General features: G+C 39.5%; 1 long non-coding RNA gene across 1 annotated transcript in view; it reads left to right on the forward strand.

Annotated features, from left to right (window-relative positions):
• Nucleotides 1-24,199, forward strand: part of LOC119514390 — a 78,906-nt gene that overhangs the window by 43,798 nt on the left and 10,909 nt on the right. Inside the window, exon 2 of the long non-coding RNA XR_005212812.1 lies at nt 21,786-21,944. This is a non-coding gene — a long non-coding RNA (uncharacterized LOC119514390). The remainder of the gene's footprint in view (nt 1-21,785; nt 21,945-24,199) is intronic.

Below are 24,199 nucleotides of genomic sequence, written 5' to 3' on the forward strand. Positions count from 1 at the left end.
ACCACTGATTTTTTCATGTTGATCTTTTATCCCACCACTTTGCTGAACTCATTTATTAGTTCAAGTAGTTTTCTGTAGTTTTTTTTTTTCTTCTGGATTTTCTAAATATAGAATCATGTCATCTGCACTTAGTGACAGTTTTACTTCTTCCTTTCCAATTTGGATGCCTTTTATTTCTTTTTCTTTTTCTTGCCTAACTGCTCTAGTTAGAACTTCTAGCACAATGTAGAAAAGCAGTGGTAACAGTGGGCATCCTTATCTTGTTCCCAATCTTAAAGGGAAAGCTTTCAGTCTCTCACCATTGAGTATGATGTTAGCTGTGAATTTTACACATATGCCCTTTATCATGTTGAGGAAGTTTCCTACCTTTTGAAGTGTTTTTATCATGAAAGGATGCTGAATTTTGTCAAATGCCTTTTCTGGATCATTCAAAATGATCATGTGGTTTTTCCCTTTTAATTTGTTAATGTGGTGTATTACATTAATTGATTTTCTTGTGTTGAATCACCCTTGCATACCTGGAATAAAACTCACTTGGTCATGGTGTTTAAACATGAATTAATTCTTTTCATATGCTGTTGGATTAAATTTAAAAGTATTTTGTTGAGGATTTTTGTATCTGTATTCATCAGAGAGATTGGTAAGAAGTTTTCTTTTCTTGTATCTCTATCTGGCTTTGGTATCAGGGTAATGTTGGCTTCATAGATTGAGTTAGGTAGTGTTCCCTCTTCTTCAATTTTTTGAAAGAGTTTGAGCAGGAATGGAATTAATTCTTCTTGGAACACTTGGTAAAACTCCTGCAAGGCCATCCAGTCCTGGGCTTTTCTTTGTTGGTAGGTTTTTTGATGACTGATTTGATCTCTTTACTTGTGATTGGTTTGTTGAGGTCTTCTGTTTCTTCTGGAGTCAGTGTAGGTTTTCATATTTGTAAGAAATTGTCCGTTTCATCTAAGTTGTCTAGCTTGTTGGCATTTACTTTTTTCATAGAGACTACTTAGAATTTTTATTTCTTCACGGTCCATGGTAATGCCTCCCTTCTCATTTTTAATTTTATTTATTTGCAGCGTCTCTCTTTCTGTTTTTGTCAGTCTAGCTCAGCATTTGTCAATTTTATTCATCTTCTCAAAGAACCACTATTTGGTTTTATTGATTGTATTTTTTTTTTTTATTCTCCGTCTCACTAATTTCTGCTCTAATCTTTGTTATTTCTTTCCTTCTGCTTGCTTTGGGATTAGTTTGCTATTCTTTCTCCAGTTTCTCCACTGTTCAGTTAGGTCATTGATTTTAGCTCTTTCCTCCTTTTTAATATAGGCATTTAGGGCTGTAAGTCTTCCTCTTTGCACTGCCTTCCCTGCATCTTATAAGTTTTCATACACTGTGTTTTCCTTTTCTTCATCTCGAAATATTTACTGATTTCTCTTGCAATTTCTTCTTGAGCCACTGATTGTTTTAGAGTGTGTTGTTTAACTTCCTGGAAAATACCTTTATGTATTTTCCAGTTTTCTGTTTGTTATTATTTTCAGCTTCATTCCATTGTTATCACAGAAGGTACTTTGTATAATTTCGATCTTTTTAAATTTATTAAGACCTGTTTTGTGCCCCCAGCATATGGTCTACCCTGGTGAATGTTCCATGAGCACTTGGGAAGAATGTGTATCCTGCTGTTTTGGGATGCAATGTTCTATGTATGTCTGTTAGGCCTAGTTAATTTATCATATTATTTAGATTCCCTGTTTCTTTATTGATAAGATTTTTAGTTGTCATATCTATTGGAGAGAGTGGTGCATTGAAGTTTCCCACTATTATGGTAGTGTTGTCTATTACTCCCTTTAGTTTTGCCAGTGTTTACCTCATGTACTTTGGGGCACCTTGATTAGTAGCATAGATATTTATAATTGTTATTTCTTCTTGTGAAATTACCCCTTTTATTATATAGTGTCTTTCTTTATCACATATAAAATATTTGCATTTAAAGTCTATTTTGTCTGACATTAATACAGGTACCCCAGCTTTCTTTAGGTTACTACTTGCATGGAAAATCTTTTCCCAACCTTTCACGGTCAACCTGTTTGCATCTTTGGGTCTAAGATGAGTCTCTTGTAAACAGCATATAGAGGGATCATATTTTCTAATCCATTCTGCCAATATCTGTCTTTTGATTGGGGAGTTTAGTCCATTAACATTCAAATTATTATTTTTTTAAATTTTATTTTGAAATAAATTCAAACTTACAGGAACAGTTGCAAAAACAATACAAACCCCATACACAGAACTCCAGCATACCCTGACCCCCATCCCCCGATACCCCAATCCACCAAATTTAACATCCTGTCACACCATCATTTCTTTCTTTCCCTCCCTCCCTCCCTCCCTCCCTCCCTATCATTCATCATCTATTGCTCTGTCTTCTGAACATATGAGAGCAAGCTGCACACATCCTTGAACAAACAATTCACATACACATTTCCCATGAACAAGAACATTCTTTTATGCAATCCCATTAAGTGCAGCTAAGAAGTTCAAGAAATTCAACATTGATGCAAAACTTACATTCTATATTTTCTTTTTTTTTTTCCTTACATCCCATCTGTGTCCCTTTGAGCCTCCTCTCCTCCATTCTCAGATCCCATCCAGGATCATCCTTGGCATTTAATTGTCATTTTGTCATTATCTATTTAGATTGTCATTGTTTTTTTCAATTGTGGAAACATATATACAGCCTAAATTTTCCCATTCCAACCCCTCCCTAGCATTCCATTAGTGGGATTAATCACATTTAGAGTGTTGCAATGCCATCATCTTCCCACCATCCATTACTAGAAATTTCCCTTCACCCCAAACAGAAACCCTACATTCATTTCTTAACTCCCCATTGCTCCTTCCCCCACTTCTTGTAACCCATACTCTACTTCATCTCTATGTTCATATTCGCTGACACTTTGTGTTTACCGTGGGGCTTAAATTTAACCTCTTAAATCTATAACAATCTTGTTTTTCTTTGATACCAACTTAACTTCAATAGGACACATAAACTATGTTCCTATACTCCTCCATTCCCCCACCTTTATGTATTTCTTGTAAAAAATTACATATTTTACATTGATTCCAACCACTGATTTATCATTAGAGTTTATGTATTTTAGACCCTGTAGGAAGTAAATAGTGGAGTTACAAATCAAAAATACAGTAGTATTGGTATTTATATTTACCATGTGATCCTTACTGGAAATCTTTATTTCTTCATGTGGTTTCAGTCAATTGTTTAGTAAACCTTCCTTTCAGCCTACACAATTCCCTTTAGCATTTCTTGTAGGACCGATCTACTGGTGATCAAGTCCCTCAGCTTTTGATTATCCAGGAATGTTTTCATCTCCCCCTCATTTTTACCCTCCAGGTGTTTGTGGATTCTCCAAGTCTCTGATGGTTATTGACTTCTATTTGTATTCCATTGTGGTCAGAGAATGTGCTTTGAATAAATTCAATTTTTTTTAAATTTATTGAGGCTTGTTTTATGTCCCAGCATACGGTCTATTCTGGAGAAAGATCTGTGATCACTAGAGAAGAATGTGTGTCCTGGTGACCTGGGATGTAATGTTCTATATATGTCTGTTAAATTTCTCTGTATCTCTCTCTCCTTTCTTTGTTTCTTTGTCTGTAGGGCTCCCTTTAGTATCTGAAGTAGAGCAGGTCTTTTATTGGTAAAATCTCTAAGCATTTGTCTGTGAAAAATTTAAGCTCTCCCTCAAATTTGAAGGAGAGTTCTGCTGGATAAAGTATTCTTGGTTTGAAATTTTTCTCTCTCAGAATTTTAAATATGTCATGCCACTGCCTTCTCACCTCCATGATGGCCGCTGAGTAGTCACTACTTAGTCTTATGTTGTTTCCTTTGTATGTGGTGAATTGCTTTTCTCTTGCTGCTTTCAGAACTTGCTTCTTCTCTTCAGTATTTGAGAGTCTGATCAGAATATGTCTTGAAGTGGGTTTATTTGGATTTATTCTATTTGGAGTTCTCTGGGCATTTATGCTTTGTGTATTCATATTGTGTAGAAGGTTTGGGAAGTTTTCCCCAGCAATTTCTTTGAATACTCTTTCTAGACCTTTACCCTTCTTTTCCCCTTCTGGGACACCAATGAGTCTTAAATTTGGACGTTTTATTTCATCTGTCATATCCCTGAGGTCCATTTTGATTTTTTCGATTTTTTCCCCATTCTTTCTTTCTTTTGTTCTTTCATTTTCCATTCTGTGTTCCTCAAGGATGCTGAGTCGTCATTCAGCTTCCTCTAGTCTTGTACTAAGAGTATCCAGAATCTTTTTAATTTGGTCAACATTTTCTTTTATTTCCATAAGATCATCTATTTTTTTATTCAGTCTTGCATGTTCTTCTTTATCCTCTTCTAGGGTCCTCTTCATGTCCTTTGTATCCTGTGCCATGCTCTCATTGTTTGTCTTTAGTTCTTTGATTAACTGCCCCAAGTACTATGTCTCTCTGATGTTTTGATTTGGGTGTTTGGGTTTGGATTTTCCATATCGTCTGGTTTTATCATATGCTTTAAATTTTTCTGTTTTTGGCCTGTTGGCATTTGCTTTACTTGATAGGTTTCTTTCAGAATATGAAAAACACCAGTCTCTAATTTGTCAGATCTACAGCTTGGTGGCATACACTTTCTCTACCTAATAAGCAGATGGTGTCCATGAGTCACCTATTCCCCTCAAGTCAGTTCTCCCCAGCTTTGTCTTTGTGCTGTGTGGGGGTCTGATTCTTGTGGGGTTCAATTGGTGCACCAAGTTTTGGTGTGTTGTTGGTACTGTCTGCCCTGAATGAGGGGCATGTGTCTGAGCAGTTAGGGAGGCAGGGCAGCTTTAATAATCAAACCTCCCAGGTGTTCCCGGAGATTTAAGGCTGTTGCAAGAGTCTAAGCCTTCATTTCAATCTTGCCACAGATTGTCTATGCCGCTGACCCACAAGTCCTTGGTATTGGCTTAGGGTCCCTGGGATTTCCGAGCAGGTCCCCCTTCTCAGCTGTGCTCTTTCAGGACCTCTGCTGAGGGAAGGCTGTGCTATGTCACAAGTGCGCACTGGCCCTCCAGGGAAGCCCTGGGCTGCCGGGCCATGCAGGGGCATTCCCAGCCTGATGTAAAGATGGTTGAATGGGGCGTGTTAATTTCCCCCTTTTTGGGCAACTCCGCCTCCCCAGCTCCGGGACCATTAGCTGTGGGTGCACTAAGGGCCACTGTCCACAGCCAATACTGTGGCGTGTGCGCGGTACTGTGGGAAACACTACCCATCACACTGGGACCCTTGGTGCGGCTCTGGGCTGTGCCTCCAGCCCCAGGCAGGAGCGTCCCCAGCCTGCCAGGAAAATGGCTGCAAAGGGCATGGTTTCTTTCTCCTTTTGGCTCCCCTCTGCCCTCCTGGCTCCGAGACAATTAGCAGTGGGTGTGGGAAGGGCTATCCTCCATGCCAGATATTGAGGCGTTGGCACAGCCCGTTCCTGCCATGTTTCACTGAGTGGTTCTCGCTGCCATATCTGCAGCCACTCCTGGGTTTTTGTTTTTTTTTTTTTAAAAAGAGCTAGTCCACATATCAGATAAGGGTTTAATATCCTGAATATATAAAGGAATCCTGCATCTCAATAACAGAAAGACAAACAATCCAATTAAAAAATGGGCAAAAGACATGAACAGACATTTTTCTGAAGAGGAAATACAAATGGCTCAAAAGCATATGAAAAAATGCTCAACTTCACTGGCTATTAAGGAAATGCAAATCAAAACCACAATGAGATATCATCTCACACCTACCAGAATGGCCATTATCCAAAAAACAGAAAATGACAAGTTCTGGAGAGGATGTAGAGAAAGAGGCACACTTATTTATTGTTGGTGGGAATGTAGAATGGTGCAACCACTCTGGAAGACAGTATGGAGGTTCCTCGGGAAGCTAAATATAGATTTGCCATATGACCCAGCTATTCCATTGCTGGGTATATACTCAGAGGAACTGAAACTTAAGACACAAACAGACATTTGTAAACCAATGTTTATTGCAGCATTATTCACAATTGTCAAGAGATGGAAACAGCCCAAATGTCCATCAAAGGACGAGTAGATAAACAAACTGTGGTATATACACATGATGAAATATTATGCAGCTGTAAGACAGAACAAAGACATGGATCATGTAATAATGTGGATGAACCTTGAGGACATTATGTTGAGTGAAGTTAGCCAGAAACAAAAGGACAGATTCTGTATGGTCTCACTAATATGAACAGACATTAATGAACAAACTTTGGGAGTTAAAAGCTGACAACACAGGCAACCAGGAGATAGAAAGAGGGCAGAGATCAGCCATTTGACGCTGAAGGACTACAGAATGTTTAGGATTGATTGCATAGATCCAGAAATAGATAGGATAATACTGTGTGATGGTAGCACGGTATTGTAAGTACACTGAACAAAGATGTCTGTGAGTAAAGCTGAAAGAGGTGGGATAGGAGAATGTATGACACCAGAGGTAAAGATAGATGATAAAGACTGGGACTGTATAACGTGGCAAAAACTGGAGTGGCCAATGACTGTTACTAAATATACAAATATAAAAATGTTTTTGCATGTGGGAAAGCAAATGAATGTCAACCATGTAGAAATTTGAAAAAGGGATGGTATTCAGGAAAAAACATAATCAAAGCAAACTGGAGTCTATGGTCAACAGTAACATTGTAATATACCTCCATTAAATGTAACAAAGGCAATACACCAATGCTAAATGTTTATGAGAAGGGGATATAGGGGAGTAATATGGGATTCTTGGTAGTGGTGTTATTTGCTGTCCTTAGTAGTATATTGTATTGTATGACATGTTATTTTTCTTTTTATCATTTTTTCTTATTGCTAAAAAGAAAAAAAACAATTTTTCTTTTAGTAATCAGTATGTTCAAATGCTGATTGTGGTGATAAATGTACAACTTTATGATGATACCATGAACAACTGATTGTACACTGTGGATAAATGTATGGTATGTGAATATAACTCTATAAAATTGTAGGAAAATATATATAGGAGTAAAAGTGTTGGAGAAAACATGGTGAGAGGTATGATGCCTCACCAATATGGACTAACTACAATGTGTAAACTCAGAATTGAATCTTAGAACATAGCCTAACGTGGACACAATAATTGTAATAGTCCCTAGATTGTAAGCTCTTACAGCAGTTAACTCTATCCCTGAATTGTAAGGCCTATCTCTAAACTTTGAGATACTGATCCCCTAGCGTATGTTGTCACAATCATTGGAACTGGCAGTTTGATGTGCTGAGCCCGCGAGCATGGGACTTGCCGTTATGAAGCTCATTACCACAAAGGAGAGTCTGAAGTTGTATGTAATGGTGCCTAAGAGTCTCCCCCTGAGTGCCTCTTTGTTGCTCAGATGTGGACCTCTCTCTCTCTCACTGAGCCATCTCAACAGGTGAACTCGCTGCCCTCCCTCCTACGTGGGACCCAACTCCCAGGGGTGTAAATCTCCCTGGCATCGCAGAGTATGACTCCCGGGGGTGAATGTGGACCCGGCATCGTGGGACTGAGAGTATCTTCTAGACCAAAAGGGGGATGCAAAATGAGACAAAATGGTTTCAGTGGCTGAGAGATTCCAAATGGAGTCAAGAGGTCACTCTGGTGGACATTCTTATGCACTATATAGATAACACCTCTTAGGCTTTAATGTATTGGAATAGCTAGAAATACCTGAAACTACCAAACTCCAACCCAGCAGTCTGGACTCCTGAAGACAATTATATAATAATGTAGATTACAAGGGGTGACAGTGTGATTGTGAAGACCTTGTGGATCACATCCCCTTTATCTAGTGTATGGATGAGTGGAGGAATGGGGATAAAAACTAAAGGACAAATGGGGTGGGATGGGGGGATGATTTGGGTGTTCTTTTTTCACTTTTATTTTTTATTCTTGTTCTGGTTCTTTCTGATGTAAGGAAAATGTTCAGAGATAGATTGTGGTGATGAACGCATAACTATGTTATCATACTGTGGACAGTGGATTGTATACCATGGATGATTGTATGGTGTGTGAATGTATTTCAATAAAACTGAATTTAATTAAAAAAAAAAAAGCAATAGGAAAGCTTGTAAAAAAAAAAAGAACTAGTCCATCTCCAAATGCCAACCCATGGTTTCCCTACACTGCAGCATGGCTGCCAGACTTTCAGCCAGCTCACTCACTCATTTCAGAATGCAGACTCCCGGTTTCACCACATGCATGGTCCCTGTGGATTTAGCAGACCTTGTCCGGCTGGTGCATCACTGAAACTGGTGTTCTGGGTCACTTTCTGGCTTTTATCTAGTACTTTTCACAGAGGTGTTTTTTTGCCCTGTCTCACCTAGCCACCATCTTAGGGTCTTCCTCAAATTATTATTGTAAAGGCAGTTCCTTATTCAACCATCTTATCCTTTGGTTTTTATTTGTCATATCTATTTTTTCTCTTTTATCCTTTAAGTGATACTTAAAGATACTTACTAATATTCTTCAATTCTGTACCCTCCTCCAGACCTCTCTCTCCTGTTTTTTTCATCCAGCCAGACTCACCTTTAGTAGTTCTTGTAGGGCTAGTATCTTATTAATGAACTCTCTGAGCTTCTGTTTATCTGTGAATACCTTAAACTCTACCTCATTTTTAAAGTACAGCTTTGCTGGATAGAGAATTCTGGACTGGCAATTTTTCTCTTTCAGTATCTTAAATATATCGTACAATTGCCTTCTCGCCTCTATGGTGTCTGATGAGAAATCTTCACTGATTCTTTTGTGGCTTCCCTTGTATGTGGTGAATCGCTTTTCTCTTGCTGCTTTCAGAATTTTCCCCTTCTTTTCAGCATTTGACAGTCTAATTACTGTGTGTCTCAGAGTGGGTCTATTTTGGATTTATTCTGTTTGGAGAACTCAGGGCTTCTTGGATTAGCATATTTATGTCTTTTATAAGGGTTGGAAAATTTTCAGCCATTATTTCTTCCAATATTCTTCCTGGCCCTTTTCCCTTCTCCTCCTTCTGGGACACCCATGATGCAATATATTTGTGCGCTCTGTGTTGTCAGTCATTTCCCTGAGATCTTGCTAACATTTTTCCATTTTTTTATCCATTTGTTCTTTTGTCTTTTCAAAGTTGGTTATCTGTCTTCCGACTTGCTGATTCTTTCTTCTGCCTCTTCAAATCTGCTGTTGTCTCCAGTATATTTTTAATTTCATCAACAGTGTCTTTTATTTCCATAATACCTGTTGTTTTTCTATGTAATCCCTTCAAAATCTTCTTTATGCTATTCTGTTGTTTTCTTAATATCCTTTATTGCTTCATATACATTTTCCTTCATTTATTGGATTGATTCAGGAGATTTGTTTGCACATCTTTGATTAGTTGTTCCAGGTTCTGTATCTCCTCTCACCTTTTGATCTGTTCCTTTGACTAGACCATTTCTTCTTGAGTTTTAGTATGCCTTGTGATTTTTTGCTGATATCTGGTCATTGATCATCTTGTTAGGTCTATTCTGAAGGTCAATTTCTCTTTCTTGTCTCGGGTTTAGTTATTGACTGGGTTTGTATTAGGGCACTGCTTTGACAATTGGGTTGTCCATATTTCTCAGCAAAACAGGGCTGGGTACCCATTCAGGACTGTAGACTGCTCCAGTGGGCCTGGGATAGGGCCTGGAGAGGCTATGAAAATCCCTGCCATTCCCCTGCACTTTCTGGCCTGTCCAGCAGATGGCACTGTTTGGTGACTTACTCCTCCTCAGAAGCTGTTTTTCTCCTGTAACCCTGGCAGTGTCTGGATAGGCAGGACTGAAACTGTGGGGCTTCTGTGCTCTTAATTTGCTGGCCAAGATCTTGGCTCAGTGTGGGGCTATCTACCACTGTACTTGCAGCAGAAGACCCCCAGCTGCCCTAGTCTACAGCCATCCCCCAGGCAAGGTTTGGGCCTCCAGCTGCATTTTTCCATAAGGGTGGGGAATAGGCACCAGGACCTAGGGCTGGAAACACAGTCTCTGTCCACATTTTCTCAGACTCTTCTTCCCTCACTGACCTGGGCCTTGAAGTGTCCTCACCTGTCCCCCAGGCTCCCAAACAGTTGATTTGGGTAGTTTCTGCCTGGCTACTTAATACTTTTAGGGAAGATTTTGTGGTTTCCTCCCTTATCCTCCATTTTGTGAATACTTCCTTGTTGCCCTTTGGTATTCTGCCTTCCCCAGCAGCTTAAGTCCTGCTGTGGGTCCCTGTGGACCTGGGTCTATGTGTCTGGATATAGTGGGGATCTGTTTCACTGCTGTGAGAGAGTCTATAGTCTGTGTCTCCAGTAGGAGGTGGGAGGGATCCCAGGTGCTGCCTCTGTGTACTTCCCAAGTTCTGTGAGACTGAGTGAGTGGGAGGGGAGAAGACCAGCCAGTCCAAGATGGAAGTTTCTTAGCTGATATTTTTCTCCTTCTTTGATTCAGTGTCTGTGGGATCCTTCTCCAGTCTATACCTTCCTCCGGAGTTCTGGACAAGTGAGAACTGTCTTTTTATTCACTGAATCCTTGGGGAGAGGTTTTCAGTAGCTGTTTATGTTGCCATGTTGATGATGTCATGCCTCTGCTTTAATTTTTAATGTTTCCTTCCTCCTACTAACTTTGAATTTCTAGTTTCTTTAGGTGTGAAGTTAGGTTATTGATTTGTGATCTTTTTAATGTAGGCATTTAGAGCTATATGTTTCCCTCTGAGCACTACCTTCACTGCATCCCATGTTTTGGTATGTTGAGTTTTCATTTTCACTAGTCTTGAGATATTTCAACCCATTGGTCATTTAATAGTGTGTTGCTTAATTTCCACATATTTGTAAGTTTTCCACTTTACTTCTGTATTTGATTTTTTGTTTCATTCTATTGTGGTCTGCAAAGGATATTTTGTATGATTTCACATTTTAAAATTTATTAAGATTTTATTTGTGGCTTAACATATAGTCTGTCCTGGAAAATTGCCCATGCGCACTTGAGAAGAATGTGAATTCTGCTCTTGTTAGGTAGAGTGTTCTATGTATGTCCGTTAGGTCTAATTGGTTAATACGGTTGTTAATGTCCTTTGTTTCCCTAGGGATCTTCTTTTTAAATGTTCTATCAATTATTGAAAGAGGCGTATTGAAGTCTCCAACAATTATTGTAGAACTATCTATTTCTCTTTTTAAATCTGTTAATTTTTGGTTTATGTATTTGGGGCTCTGTTGTGAGGTACATAGATGTTTATAATCACTATATCTTCTTGCTTGAATGAATTTTTATCAATATATAATATGCTTCTTGTTTTCTTTTTTCCCTTAAATTATTATTTTTTTTTTAAATTCAGTTTTATTGAAATATATTCACATACCATACAATCATCCATGGTATACAATCAGCTGTTCACAGTATGATCATATAGTTATGCATTCATCACCACAATCTATTTCTGAACATTTTCCTTGCATTAGAATCAGGATAAGAATAAAAAATAAAAGTGAAAAAAGAACACCCAAACTATCCCCCCCATCCCACCCTATTTATCATTTAGCTTTTGTCCCCACTTTTCTACCCATCCATCCACACACTAGACAAAGGGAGTGTGATCCACAAGGCCTTCACAATCACACTGTCACCCCTTGGAATCTACAGTATTATACAACGTCTTCAGGAGTCCAGACTGCTGGGCTGGTGTTTGGTAGTTTCAGGTATTTACTTTTAGCTATTCCAATACATTAAAACCTAAGAGGTATTATCTATATAGTACATAAGAATGTCCACCAGAGTGACCTCTTGACTCCACTTGAAATCTCTCAGCCACTGAAAGTATTTCATCTCATTTTGCATCCCCCTTTTGGTCAAGAAGATATTCTCAATCCCATGATACCGGGTCCAGATTCATCCCCAGGGAGATTTACACCCCTGGGAGCTGGTCCACGTAGGGGGGAAGGCAATGAGTTCACCTGCCAAGGTGGCTCAGTTAGAGAGAGAGGGCCACATCTGAGCAACAAAGAGGTACTCAGGGGGAGACTCTTAGGCACAATTATATGCAAGTTTAGCCTCTCCTTTGCAGTAACAAGCCCCACAAGGGCAAGTCCCATGATAGAGGGCTTGGAACATCAAACTGCCAGTCCCAATGTTTGTGACAACATCAACACCAGCCCAGGTGAGGAAGTCCAACACTTTTGCACCTTCCCTCAGCTCCTCGAGGGGAGGGGGGGCTGTAAATATATTTTTTATTCTCTGCCCAGATTACTGTGGGATGTGTCACTATTTCACTCTAACCTATACCAACCCACCATATCTCACTTCCTATTCAAAGCCCCATGCTTTGAACAAATTGACTGTAGAGTTATACTGTTTAGAAAATATAGATCCTGCACCAAATAGACATCTCTTCCCTTGGTCCTTAAATTATTTTTTGACTTAAAGACTACTTTTACAACACAATAATATCAGCCACTCTAGCACATTCTGCTCTCTTTTGATTACTGAGTACATGGAATGTCTTTCCACCCTTTTACTTTCAAGCTCTTTGAGTCTTTGTACCTAAAGTGAGTCTCTTTTAGACAGCATATAGATGGATCTTGCTTTTTCATCCAGTCTACCAATCTCTGCCTTTTAATAAGGGAGTATAATCCATTGACATTTATAGGTTACTATCTGAAAAGCACGCATTTATACTTCTGCCATTTACTCTTTCTTTTCTGTATGATTTGTTGTTTTTTGTTCCTCAATCGCTCCAATACTGCTTTTGTTTGTATTTAGTTGGTTTTCTGTAGTGTGCCACTTGGTTCCCATCTTCTTTCCCTTTCTCTGGTTTTTAAAGTTATTTTGTAGTGGTTTCCTTTGTAATTAACATTAACACTATGCTGGTTTGAATTTACTAATCCCCCAAATAGTCATGTTCTTTTAAACCAATCTTGTGGGAGCAGCCTTATTGTGGGTGCTTTTGATTAGGTTGTCCATGGAGATGTGACTCACCCAATTGTGGGTGGGATCTTTTAAATAGATTATCCCATGCAAATGTGATCCCTCCCATTCAAGGTGGGTCTTAACTAGTTTACTGGAGTCTTTAAGAGACCTCAGAGCTGACACAAACACAGATGTTTGGAGATGCAGTCAGAAATACCCCAGGTGATACTAAACAAGGACTCACAGAAATAGCCAGAACCTGGAGAAAGCCAAGGGATGAAATCCAGAGTTTGACCTGGAGAAGCTAAGTGAAAACCCACAGAAGTTTAGAGGGAGAGAGCCACTGGAATCAGAAGCTGAAAGCAATGCAACCTAGGAGCAAAAGATCAGCAGACATGAGCCACCTGCCTTCCCAGATGACAGAGGTGTTCCAGATGCTATTGGCTTTCTTCAGGGAGGATATCCGCTTGTAGATGCCTTAGTTTGGACACTTTCATTTGTAATGTAATAAACCCCCTTTATAAAAGCCAATCCATTTCTGGTATTTTGCATTCCAGCAGCTTTAGCAAACCGGAACAACACCTTAAACTGACAACACCCTAGACTGACTAGTACTAACCTAGATTCAGTAGTATACACACTCTCTATACCTTTATATCTCTTTCCTTCCCCCTTTATAATGTTATTGTCTCAGATTACATCTATATAAATTCATTTCCCAATAACATAGATTTTAAACATTATTTTACACATTTACCCTATTGAGTCATATGGGGGGGCAGTTACAAGCCAAAAGTTCAATAGTACAGGATTTTATACTTACCCAACTTATTTATTTTTACCAATATTATTTCTTTTTATGGCTTTGAGTTACTGCCTAATGTCCTTTTGTTTCAGCCTGAAGGACTCCCATTAGCATTTCTTGTAGGGCAGGTCTTCTGGTAAAGAACTCTTCCAGCTTTTGTTTATCTGTAAATGTTTTCAGTTCTCTTTCATTTTTGAAACATAGTTTTGTCAGGTATAGAATTTATGGTTGATAGTTTTTTTTCTTTAAGAACCAATAGATGGTTTCTAATGAGAAATCCACTGTTGATCTTATTGGGAATCCCATGTATATGACAAATAACTTCTCTCTTGCTGCTTTCAAAATCCTCTCTTTGGATTTTGACAGTTTCACTGCAAGGTGTCTTGGTGTTGATTTCTTTGAGTCTCTCCTGCTTGGAGTTCATTGAGCATCCTGGATGTGTATATCCATCCCTTTCATCAGATTTGGGAAGTTTTCAGCCATTATTCCTCCAAATACGTTTTCTGCCCGTTTCTATCTTGTCCTTGTGGAACTCAAATGATGTAAATGTTGAAGCTCTTTCTGCTCCTCATAGATACTTTCAATTGTCTTTAAGTTCACTGATACTTTCTTCTTCTTGTTCAAATCTGCTGTTGAATCCATGTAATGAGCTTTTCATTTCAATTACTGTATTTTGCACCTCCAAAATTTCTTTCTTTTTTATAATTTTCATCTATTTTGTTTGATGTTTTCCTAATTTCCTTTAATTCTTTGCACATGGGTTCCTTTATCTTATTGCAAATATTTAAGATAGTTGATTTTAAGTCTTTGACTAATAGTTCCAATATATAGGCTTCCTCAGGGATGGTTTCTGGAAAATTCTTTTTTTTCTGTGAATGAGTCATACTTTCCTATTTCTTAATGTGTTTTATAGTTTTATTTTTGTTGAGAACTGGACATTCTGAGTATTATGTTGTTATAACTCTGGAATTCTAGTTTTCCCAGTCTTCTGGGGTTGATAGTTTGTTGGTGTTGGTAGTTATGGTAAGGGCTGGAGCCATCAGTTTGTGACTTTTCTGAACTCTTTTTGCTCCCAAATGGAGAATGGCAAGAGAAGGGGGGTGGGTATTGCTTCTTTAAAACTACTCTGCTGCTTCTCCCTTAGGGGCATTAGAATAGCTGATCTCAGAGATGACAATCTCAAGCAGCTGATCAAAAACAGTTATCAGTAATCAGACCACACACCCTGGGATTTTGGAGGACTAGGCCCTGATAGCCCACTCTGGCAGGAGCAAGCTGCAGAAGGAGCCTGGGTGCTTTCCCCACTGCTGACTGCCACACAGTTGAGAGGTAGGGGATGGTTGCCACTGCACAGAGGGTGAAATTTAATGATATTTACCAACCTCTTCCTCCAGCTCTTCCTTGGACGCTGTATAGTGTTCCACTAGTCACCAGGGTTTCTAAATTGTTGATTCAGACAGTTCCTTCCAGTTCAATAGTTGTTTTGTTTGAGGGACTGATTCCTGGAACTTCCTACTCTGTCATCTTCCACAGAACTCACAGGAACTTTTAACACACAGAGATATGGAAGGGAAACTGGCTTTATAATGGCCTCATTCAGCATTCTTGGGCACATAACTGAATCTCCCAAGCATAGTTTTTCCAGCAATAAATGGGGATCACATGATGATTTTTATATTCTTGTCAAGAATGAAGGATATAATTAAGCACCTTTAATATTCTTGGTTTTTAGTAGATACTTAATAACTCTCCAGTAATTGTTGGTTAACTTCTCCCTGTAAGGGCACAGTGCAGCAAATGATGGGGGTTGGGCAAAATGAATCTCTCCTCACTATTCCATGAATATCCTAATCATGGCTCTAATTGTTGCCCAATTTAATTATTGCTCTGGCAGTGGGTTGACATTAACAAACTCCAACTGTCTAAGAAAAGAAGCTGGTACCACAATGCTGTGCTAACACATCAAACTTCTGCCACTGAATGTCTAATGAATTCACTCCTGTAGGCACTCTGGAAGAGTGAGAAAATTAAGGCACAGATTGGACAATGAGCTATCTATGACAGTTGTGAGAGGCATAAAATCAATAATGTCCCACTTTCCCAAAGACCTAGTACACTTTTAATGTAAAAAATATAGCAAGACATATCCTAACATATATAGCTTATGATGCCATCCTCCTAAGAACAACCTAATTATAGTTATTTTGTGTACCATTACATTTTTTAAAACTTGTTATTTTGAAATTATTCCAAACTTAAGAATAGTTGCAAAAATAATACAAACTCCATACAGAGGATTCCAACATACCCTCCACTTAGATACCCAGATCCAACAACTTTCGAATTTTGCCACATTTTCTGTATCTATGTATCTATCTCTCTATCTATCTATCTATCATCCACCTGTCTGTTTACCTATCTTCTAAACATCTGAGAGTAGATTGTCCATGTAATGCTTAATACTTAATACTTCTATATATATTTCCTAAGAACAATGCTATTCACTTATTAACCACCTTAGCTACAGTTATCAAGTTCAAGAAATTTAATGTTGACATAAGGCTTATAGACTGTATTTCATTTTTTTCAATTGTTCCCATAATGCCTTTTTGGTCATTTTCTCATCCATTATTAGATCCTCCCTGGGATCATGCATTGCCTTTAATCATCATTGTATCTTTACCTTCTCCCTCCCCATCTCCCTTTCCCTCCCTCCCTCTTAACCGTGGAGACATTTAAACAACATAAACTTTCCCATCTCAACCACTTCCAAGCATACCATTCAGTGGGATTAATCACACTCACAGTGTTGTGCTACCCTCACCACCATCTATTACCAGAACTTTCCCATCAACCCAAACAGAAACCTTGTACCCATTGTGCATTAACTCATTTCCCCTTGCCCTTGCCTTGGTAAACTGTACTCTACTTTCTGTCTCTATGAGTTTGCATATTGTAGTTATTTCATATGAGTGGTATCATAAAATATCTGTCCTTCTGTGTCTGACTTATTCCATTCAAGATGATGTCTTCAAGGCTCATTCATTTTGTTGCATATATCAGAACTTCATTCTCCCATTAAAACTGTCACACAGATCTTAAGGCTTCTAGGCATTAAAACAAAGTGTTGAGTGAAAAGGGGGGAAGGGAACTATTATACTTTTAGTATTTACTTTGTTCTAAACACCATCCTAGGTGTTAGCGTCCCTATGAGATAGGGATAACATATCAATATCATATCCGTATGATACAGCATAACAATATCCATATCCAGGACTTCAGATTTCATTTAAATGTGAAATTAAGGTTAGGTAGAGTCTTAAAGAGACTTACAGAGTTTAGGGGCCAAACAGGTTTTAAGTTTCTTTCCCATGCAAGCAGCCCACGAGTAGTAGATGGCTCTGTCATCCTTGAGACCAGGCTCCTATTTCTGCATGGTCTGCTCCATGTCTACCTATTATGTGTGCCTCCCAGACAGCAGAAAGAGGGAAAGGCAAGGTGATCTTTTCTTTTAGGGCATGATCCACAAGAGCCACTCATCATTGAGGCATATAAGGACTATTAGTCAGCACTGAAAAATGAAACATAAAATAACATATGAATAACTGTAGTAATTATGGTTATAAGACATAATGTGTTATAATTATTGAAAGAAAAGTCACACAACATATTAATTTGGCTGCTTTAACAAATATCAAATTAACAGTAATTTAAGCAAGATGGAAGTTTATTTCTCCCTCTCATAATAATCTGATTATAAGCAGTCCAAAGCCAGTCTGGGGCTCCATGGTACAAGGAATCCAGGTCCTCTCTTGTTACTCTTTAAACTTGGTTGAATACAGCTCACCACCATGTCCAAAATTCCATATTCCAGCAGCTAGAGGGTTAAAAGAGGGAAAGGGAGCCAAATTTGCATATTGTTTCTACTCATATTCAATTAGTGTGCTCACCTGGCCATGCCTGGCAGCAAGAAAAGCTGGGAAATGTCTCTAGTTGTGTGGTATGTGTCCATCTTCAACCTCTGTTACAGAAACAGAGAACAGATGTGGGGGGTGGGGTGCAGCTGGGAGAAACCAGCAATATTTGCCTTGTGAACTGTGAAGATGAAATGAAATAATTCAGGACACATGCTTAATACTTATACCTGCAACATAGTAAATATCCAGTAATTATTAGATATTCTTTTAAAATGAAAATCATTGTATTTTTTCTTATAAAAATGTTGCATGTTGGTTATAAAAATCCAAACAATATAATGAAACACAAAAATATAAAAATTTCTAAATTCCACCTTCAAATTAGCCACAGCAAACACTATGTCCATATTTGGTAATTTCTCACTTGTTTGTGTCCCAATATATAGTAACTTTTATAAGTGTCTCAGGACTGAAAAAAGAGTATGTGTTCTCTATTTACAGGGTAAATAGGTGATGTATATATCCATTATTTCAACATGATAGTTATGTTTTGTTTTTTGCTATGTCATTTGGTGTGAAAAGTTTTATGATAATTATATCTTATCTTCATTAGGCTGGATTAATCATAATTACTAAGTGCTTCACTCTACTTGATTTCATATATCAGACATTAATATCACAGCATTTCCTTTCTGCTTTCCAATTGCCTAGACACTCAGGTTGACAACTGAGTTTGCACCAAGTAAGTTCAGTACCTTAATAGGATAATTTTTTTCCCTTACAACAACTGAAGTACAGTTCACAGCTACCTGCTTTGTACTTACTTATCTTAGGCTGTGTAAGAATCTGAGATCTTTTAAATACTACATATCCTATTTGGATCCATTTTCCCCAGTCCCCCCTCTATTGAAAAGATTGCTCCAAGTTGCAGCAAAAACTCAGCTCCAGAGACTTTGAGTGTTTACTAGATTTCAAGTTAGGATTATCAATTCACAGCTAATGTGCACTTGAAAGGCATTTTAGGGACTTCTTTTGAGTCCCTTGAAAACTTCACATATACCTAAGTATCTGTACATATTTTGTGGGTCATCTAAAGAGAAGCAGCAACTTCAATGTTGGCATCCCTGTTTACAAACAGGCTGATACGACCTTTCCAAATTTGGTCTAATTCTTATTGAATTCCTCTCATTAAGATGAAACTATGAAGAAGAAATAATTCCCAGCTTATAGGCATCTTGGAGTATTTTTTCCTAGGAAAATAAAAATAATGATGATGCCTGCAACCATTAGAGGGTGCCTATTACATGCCAAGCACTTTCCATACATTATCTTTACACTGATCTTCACAGCACACACCCCGGGAGTGTGGCTATCACCACTGTGCAGAAGAGCACTGAAGCTTAGAAGGTGAAGCTCTCCAGACAACTAGCAGTGGGTACAAGGAGCTGGGGGTCGAGCCTGTTCTTTCTTACTCCATAGCTTCTGATTGCTCCACTACTCTAACAGCTGGACTTCTGGAATTAATGGGCAAATCTTTGTTTTTCTATGTTTTGGGTAATTTTTCCTTTTTTCCCCTCTCCCTGGATGCTCTTTACTGGGCTCCAGTGAGAACAAATTCATATGCATCCACAGAGATGCCAGACTGAAAGAATGAAAGGCTAAAACCTGTTTAATCTACAGTTCAACAAGCAAATACAATTTCCTTAAATAAACCCACTGGGAGGGTGGATAGCATCAAGGCTCTTGTTATTTCAGTGCTGTAATTCCAGAATGCACCTCAGTGATTTAACAAAGAACACTGATACCAAATATTGTTCTCCATCTATTGCAAATGCCATATAAAGTTTTGTTGTTGTTTAGACATTAACTCTGTAGCACAGCATTACACCTAGTTGCAGAAATGCTAAAAGCATTTGAAATGGTAAAACTAGGTATATTTCTGAATTATTCAGAACTTTTTTCCTTACAACTAGCCAAAGCCCCTAATGATAACTTTGGACAAAAGAGTTGTCCCTCTTGGTTGCAGATGTGTTTCCATTAATATGAACTGTAGTGTGTAATACACGGCATTTTAGTGTCATTGGCTTTAGGGGCCTGGGAATGACTATCAGGAAGGAGAAAATAGTTTGGACCAGATGATGGTGCATAGCATTACATTGTGGTACCTTCCACAAAACAGGTTCTTCATTCCCCAGACTTGCTGATTCAAAATTTTGATAAGGGGAGTCCTTGCCTTGTGCATTTTACAAATATCACAGTAATTTTGATGTGCATCCCTGGTTAAGAAATTCTGGGCTGCGGCAAGCCTTGCCTGGGATGTTACACAGACTGGCACTGGCAAAATATTTTCCTTAGATTGCACGCTTCCGCTACAAAAAATTCTTAGTCCCTGCCGCCTTCCTTGCACAATAAAAAAAAAAAAAAAAAAAAAAGAAAGAATTACATAAGGAAATCACCATAGGTGGATGTTCAAAGATGGGAGAGCTGGGTCATCTCATTCTCAAAGAAATGCATCTTCCTTGTCTGTTTTGAATACCTGGGGGAGGTGGGGCTTACTAGCCAGGTGTGTGCTGGAAAAGGGTATTTGAGAACAACATATACAGCCTTTATTACCAAAGCCCAACAAAGAAACTGAAGTACTTTCTTTTCATCCAACCATATAATGAATAGAGGGCAGAACTTTGGAAATCATGTAGTCCAACTGCTTCCTTTTACATTTGGAGAAATTGAACCCAAAGTGGGAAGTTACTTCAACATCACATAGCTTTTTCCTACAGTAAAAATCATTCAATTCAGTGGCCAACCTAGGAATGCAAACCAAGCTTTCTATTCTCTGTTGGAACCCTGCCTGTCTGAAATTAGAAAGAACACAGAAACAGCTGTTCAGCCATGTCCAGAAATGAGAATCTACTCTTCAATAAAGCACCAACAGTTTAGCCAAGAAGTATTAAGGGAGAAAAAGAAATCAGCTTGAAACAGATTCTTTAGCAACGTTGTCCAGAGGCACAGAATAAAATAATCAAAGCTACCTTTACATTTGCTTTCTGCCATCAGTGTGGATTGTTCTTTGAGGATAGATATTTACAAGTAGATTCAGGTTTCTGGATCCATTCCCAGAGGGGGGTGCTCTTCCAACTCCAATCAATCTCTCCCCTCCCCACCCTCTCCACACACACACACCCCTAAACAGGAACCTTGGAAAACAGAACTAGAATAAGGATGAAGATCTGATGCAAAATAATCCTCATTCTATCATTACTGTTTCATTGAATCATTGTATTCATCAGCCGTGGAGACAAGATTTAATTCCACTCTTTAACAAGTCCATGCTCAGAACGGAATGTCATCATTTTGATCCATTAAAATGAGGACCTGGGTGCGGTATTTGTTACAGTGCTTCTGTTGACAAATAATAGGAAAAAAAAAAACTTAAATGACTGAAGTAAGAAATGGGATTTGTTTGCTTTAATTAACTGAAATGCCAAGAGATAGTCCAAATGGAAGTGCAATTTGATCAGAATGTGGCCTTCTCTGCCCCTCCCTGTTTATTCAGGTATGTGGGTTGGGTTGGCTTTCTTCAAGGTGGGAAGATGGCATCATAGTTATACATGCTTCTTTACCCTCATCCAAGAAGAAAGAACAGCATCACATAACTGTTGAAACAAGTCCAGGCTTTACGCTGATTGAACCAGTCACTTGTACACTAATAATAATAACAAAAATTAATATTCATTGAGCAAGTAATATGTGGCAGACACTCTTCTAAGAGCTTTCCATGCATTAACTCTTTTAATCCTCATAAAAAGAACAAAGCGTCTACCCTGATTTGTTAAATCCACCAAAGCCAATGCCTGAAGCTGAGGAGGAGGGCAGAATCCCCCCTAAAGTGTAAGGTCACTACACAAGGTGCAAAACAGATCTCAAGGAAACAACCACGGTATGCACCACAGCTTTGTCTCTCAAAAATTATCATTCTACTCTGTGCTTCAGTTTTCCTTAATGATCTAGCTTAAACAGGCTAAAAGCAAGATACCTTCTTCTTCCATTAACCATATTATCTAAATTACCTTTTGTCCTAAAGTGTCCTTTTGAATGACTACAGTGTTTTCTCCTTGCAGGTACAGATGCCAACAGAGACTGAGTCCGGAAGCACACAGGCTTCCTAAATGCATTCCCTAATTGGCGACCAGGCTTCCTCCTGCAAGTTAGAGTGGTCTCTTGGTCAGAACCTGGGTCCTTTACGATTCTGCTGCTTTTCTTCTGGCATTTGCTGAGAGGTGAGGAAATCAGTCTCTTTGCTTGTTCTGGACTGTGTGGAGCTTCTTTTTCTGAAACTCTTGATTGACCACAAGAAAGGAGCAATCCTAGCAGGCTTGGCAAGCCTCTTTTGTTGTTTCACAACAACCGCCCCTCCCCCAGTCCCCACCTTGTACATCCTAGATGGTTCCCTGTAAGGATTAAACGCACTGGTTTGATATTTTCTATTTTTTAAACTTGAATTCAATTAGGATTTTATCATGGGAAATGAAAAACAGAAATACATGTATTATGATTAATGGCATTCTAGAAAATGAAGTGTTAATCTCATCAGACATCATTGATTTGAAATAAATAGGCAGTTTACTGCCTGAATGCTAAATACTTAAATGCCACCTTGGAATAAATTAGTACAACCTTTTCAGAAATTTGAGAGTTTTATAAAAAGTCACAAAATATTCGTATCTTTTACATAGCAATCCTACTCCTAGAATTTATTTTAAAGTGGAGGGAAAGGAGCATTATGCACAAACGTTCATTAAAGAATGACTTAGAGAAACATACATAGAAGCAATATACATTCCAACAAAATGCATGATTAAGACAATTATAGTAAAAACCCCTTGAGGGAAATATGTAACGATTAGCAGTTCCCTTTGTTTGGAGCACTTTCCCAGCTCCTCTGCCTTACTTCTCTGCCAGCTAACTCCCACTTGACCTTCAAGACTCAGAGTACTTCACCCTTGCACTTGGCTGCCCCTCCTCCTCTGTGTTTATGTAATACCGTAATACCGGAACACACCTCTATTAAAGCATCGATAGCCCATTGCATCGTGACCCACTGATTTTACTTGAGCTTACCCTACTGGATTGCGACTCTTTGAGGCACAGGCGGTCGTTGGTACAAGTTAAAAATCAGAAGGATGGGGGCAAGAAATAAAACTCTTCCTAATACATAAAACAGGCTTCAGTTGGTTCAGGGCGGCCTGCCCCCCTACCCTGCCCCATCAGCACCACCATCACCGCCGAAGTCTCTCTGTGCAAGGGGAGAAATTTGTTTAAAAGCCTCCTAGAGAGGGTGCCTTTTGGGGGTGGGGTGAGACGACACAAGAAATGGGTCTTGTGGAATATTCCTGCAAAACTCCAGGACTCATTAATATTTTTTACATGGGTTTTAAAAATGTATGTAAAGTTTCTTTCCACGAGTTTCTGAGTTACCCTATAAACAAAATGGAACTGCAAACCAACAGCGTGATTCGGTTTACAATGGAACGTGACGGACGTTCCCCTGTTTCAGGCAGAATTATTTCAGAAAGGGTTAAAGTGTAATATGTTGCTCAGCCCGGTGCCCCTTCCTAGACCCAGAGTCAGGAATCGGAGGCCGCTTTCCTCCTCCATTCATTCCCAGCCTGGCCTCTGGCTACTCGCTGCACCACTCCCTTTTGCCCGCCCGACCTCTGAGCGGAGCGCTCGGGAGGGAGGAGAACCGGCAAATCCTCCCCGGCGCCGGGCGCTCGCGGGCCGGGCCCGCCTCCGCCCGGGCCCGGCCCCGTCACGTTGGCTGCAGAGAGCACCCCGGCTGCGCCCTGGCTGGGAGGAGCCGGGGGTAGCTGAGGGGAGCGAGTCACGTGAGAGGAGGAGTCTGACCTACTTTTGCCGCCGACAGGCGCATGCGTATCCTTCCCTCGCTCGCCGGCCGGAAGACTCACGTGGAAACGCACGTGCCAGGGTCCTTCGCCGGGAGCAGGGGGCGCCGCGCGCTGGGGCAGGTCCGCGCACGGGGGCGGGCCTGGCGAGGCTGAACACGCCCGCGAGCGGGAGGGATGGGGAGGGGCTGGGCGTGCAGCCTCTCGTTAGCACAGGGCTGGCGCGGGACTGCGGGTTCCTGCGCTAATAACGCCATTGTGGAGTGCTGCTTCGGTTCCCCACAGGGCTTGTTACAAATTCTTCGAATTCAACACTTAATACAAAGTAACTGTAAATATGCGCTTTGAATCACCGATTCCACGACTTGGAATTTATCTTACAGATGGACTCCCACTACTGGGAAATGATGTTCCCAGAGATGGTTGATCGTTTCATCATGGCTTGATAACGCAAACGATCGCAAACAACTTAAATGTCTAGCGATAAACACCGTTTACTTATATTTTGATTAGGCCATACTTGGAATTCTCTGCAGTGGTGGGAAAGAAATAGCTCTTTAGGCACTGATATGGAAAGACCTTCAAAGACGTTTTATGTTTTTTTTTTTTAAGTGCAGAACAGTGTGTAC

This window comes from Choloepus didactylus, chromosome 18 (assembly GCF_015220235.1).
Source record: "Choloepus didactylus isolate mChoDid1 chromosome 18, mChoDid1.pri, whole genome shotgun sequence".
NCBI classification, from domain to species: Eukaryota; Metazoa; Chordata; class Mammalia; order Pilosa; family Megalonychidae; genus Choloepus; species Choloepus didactylus.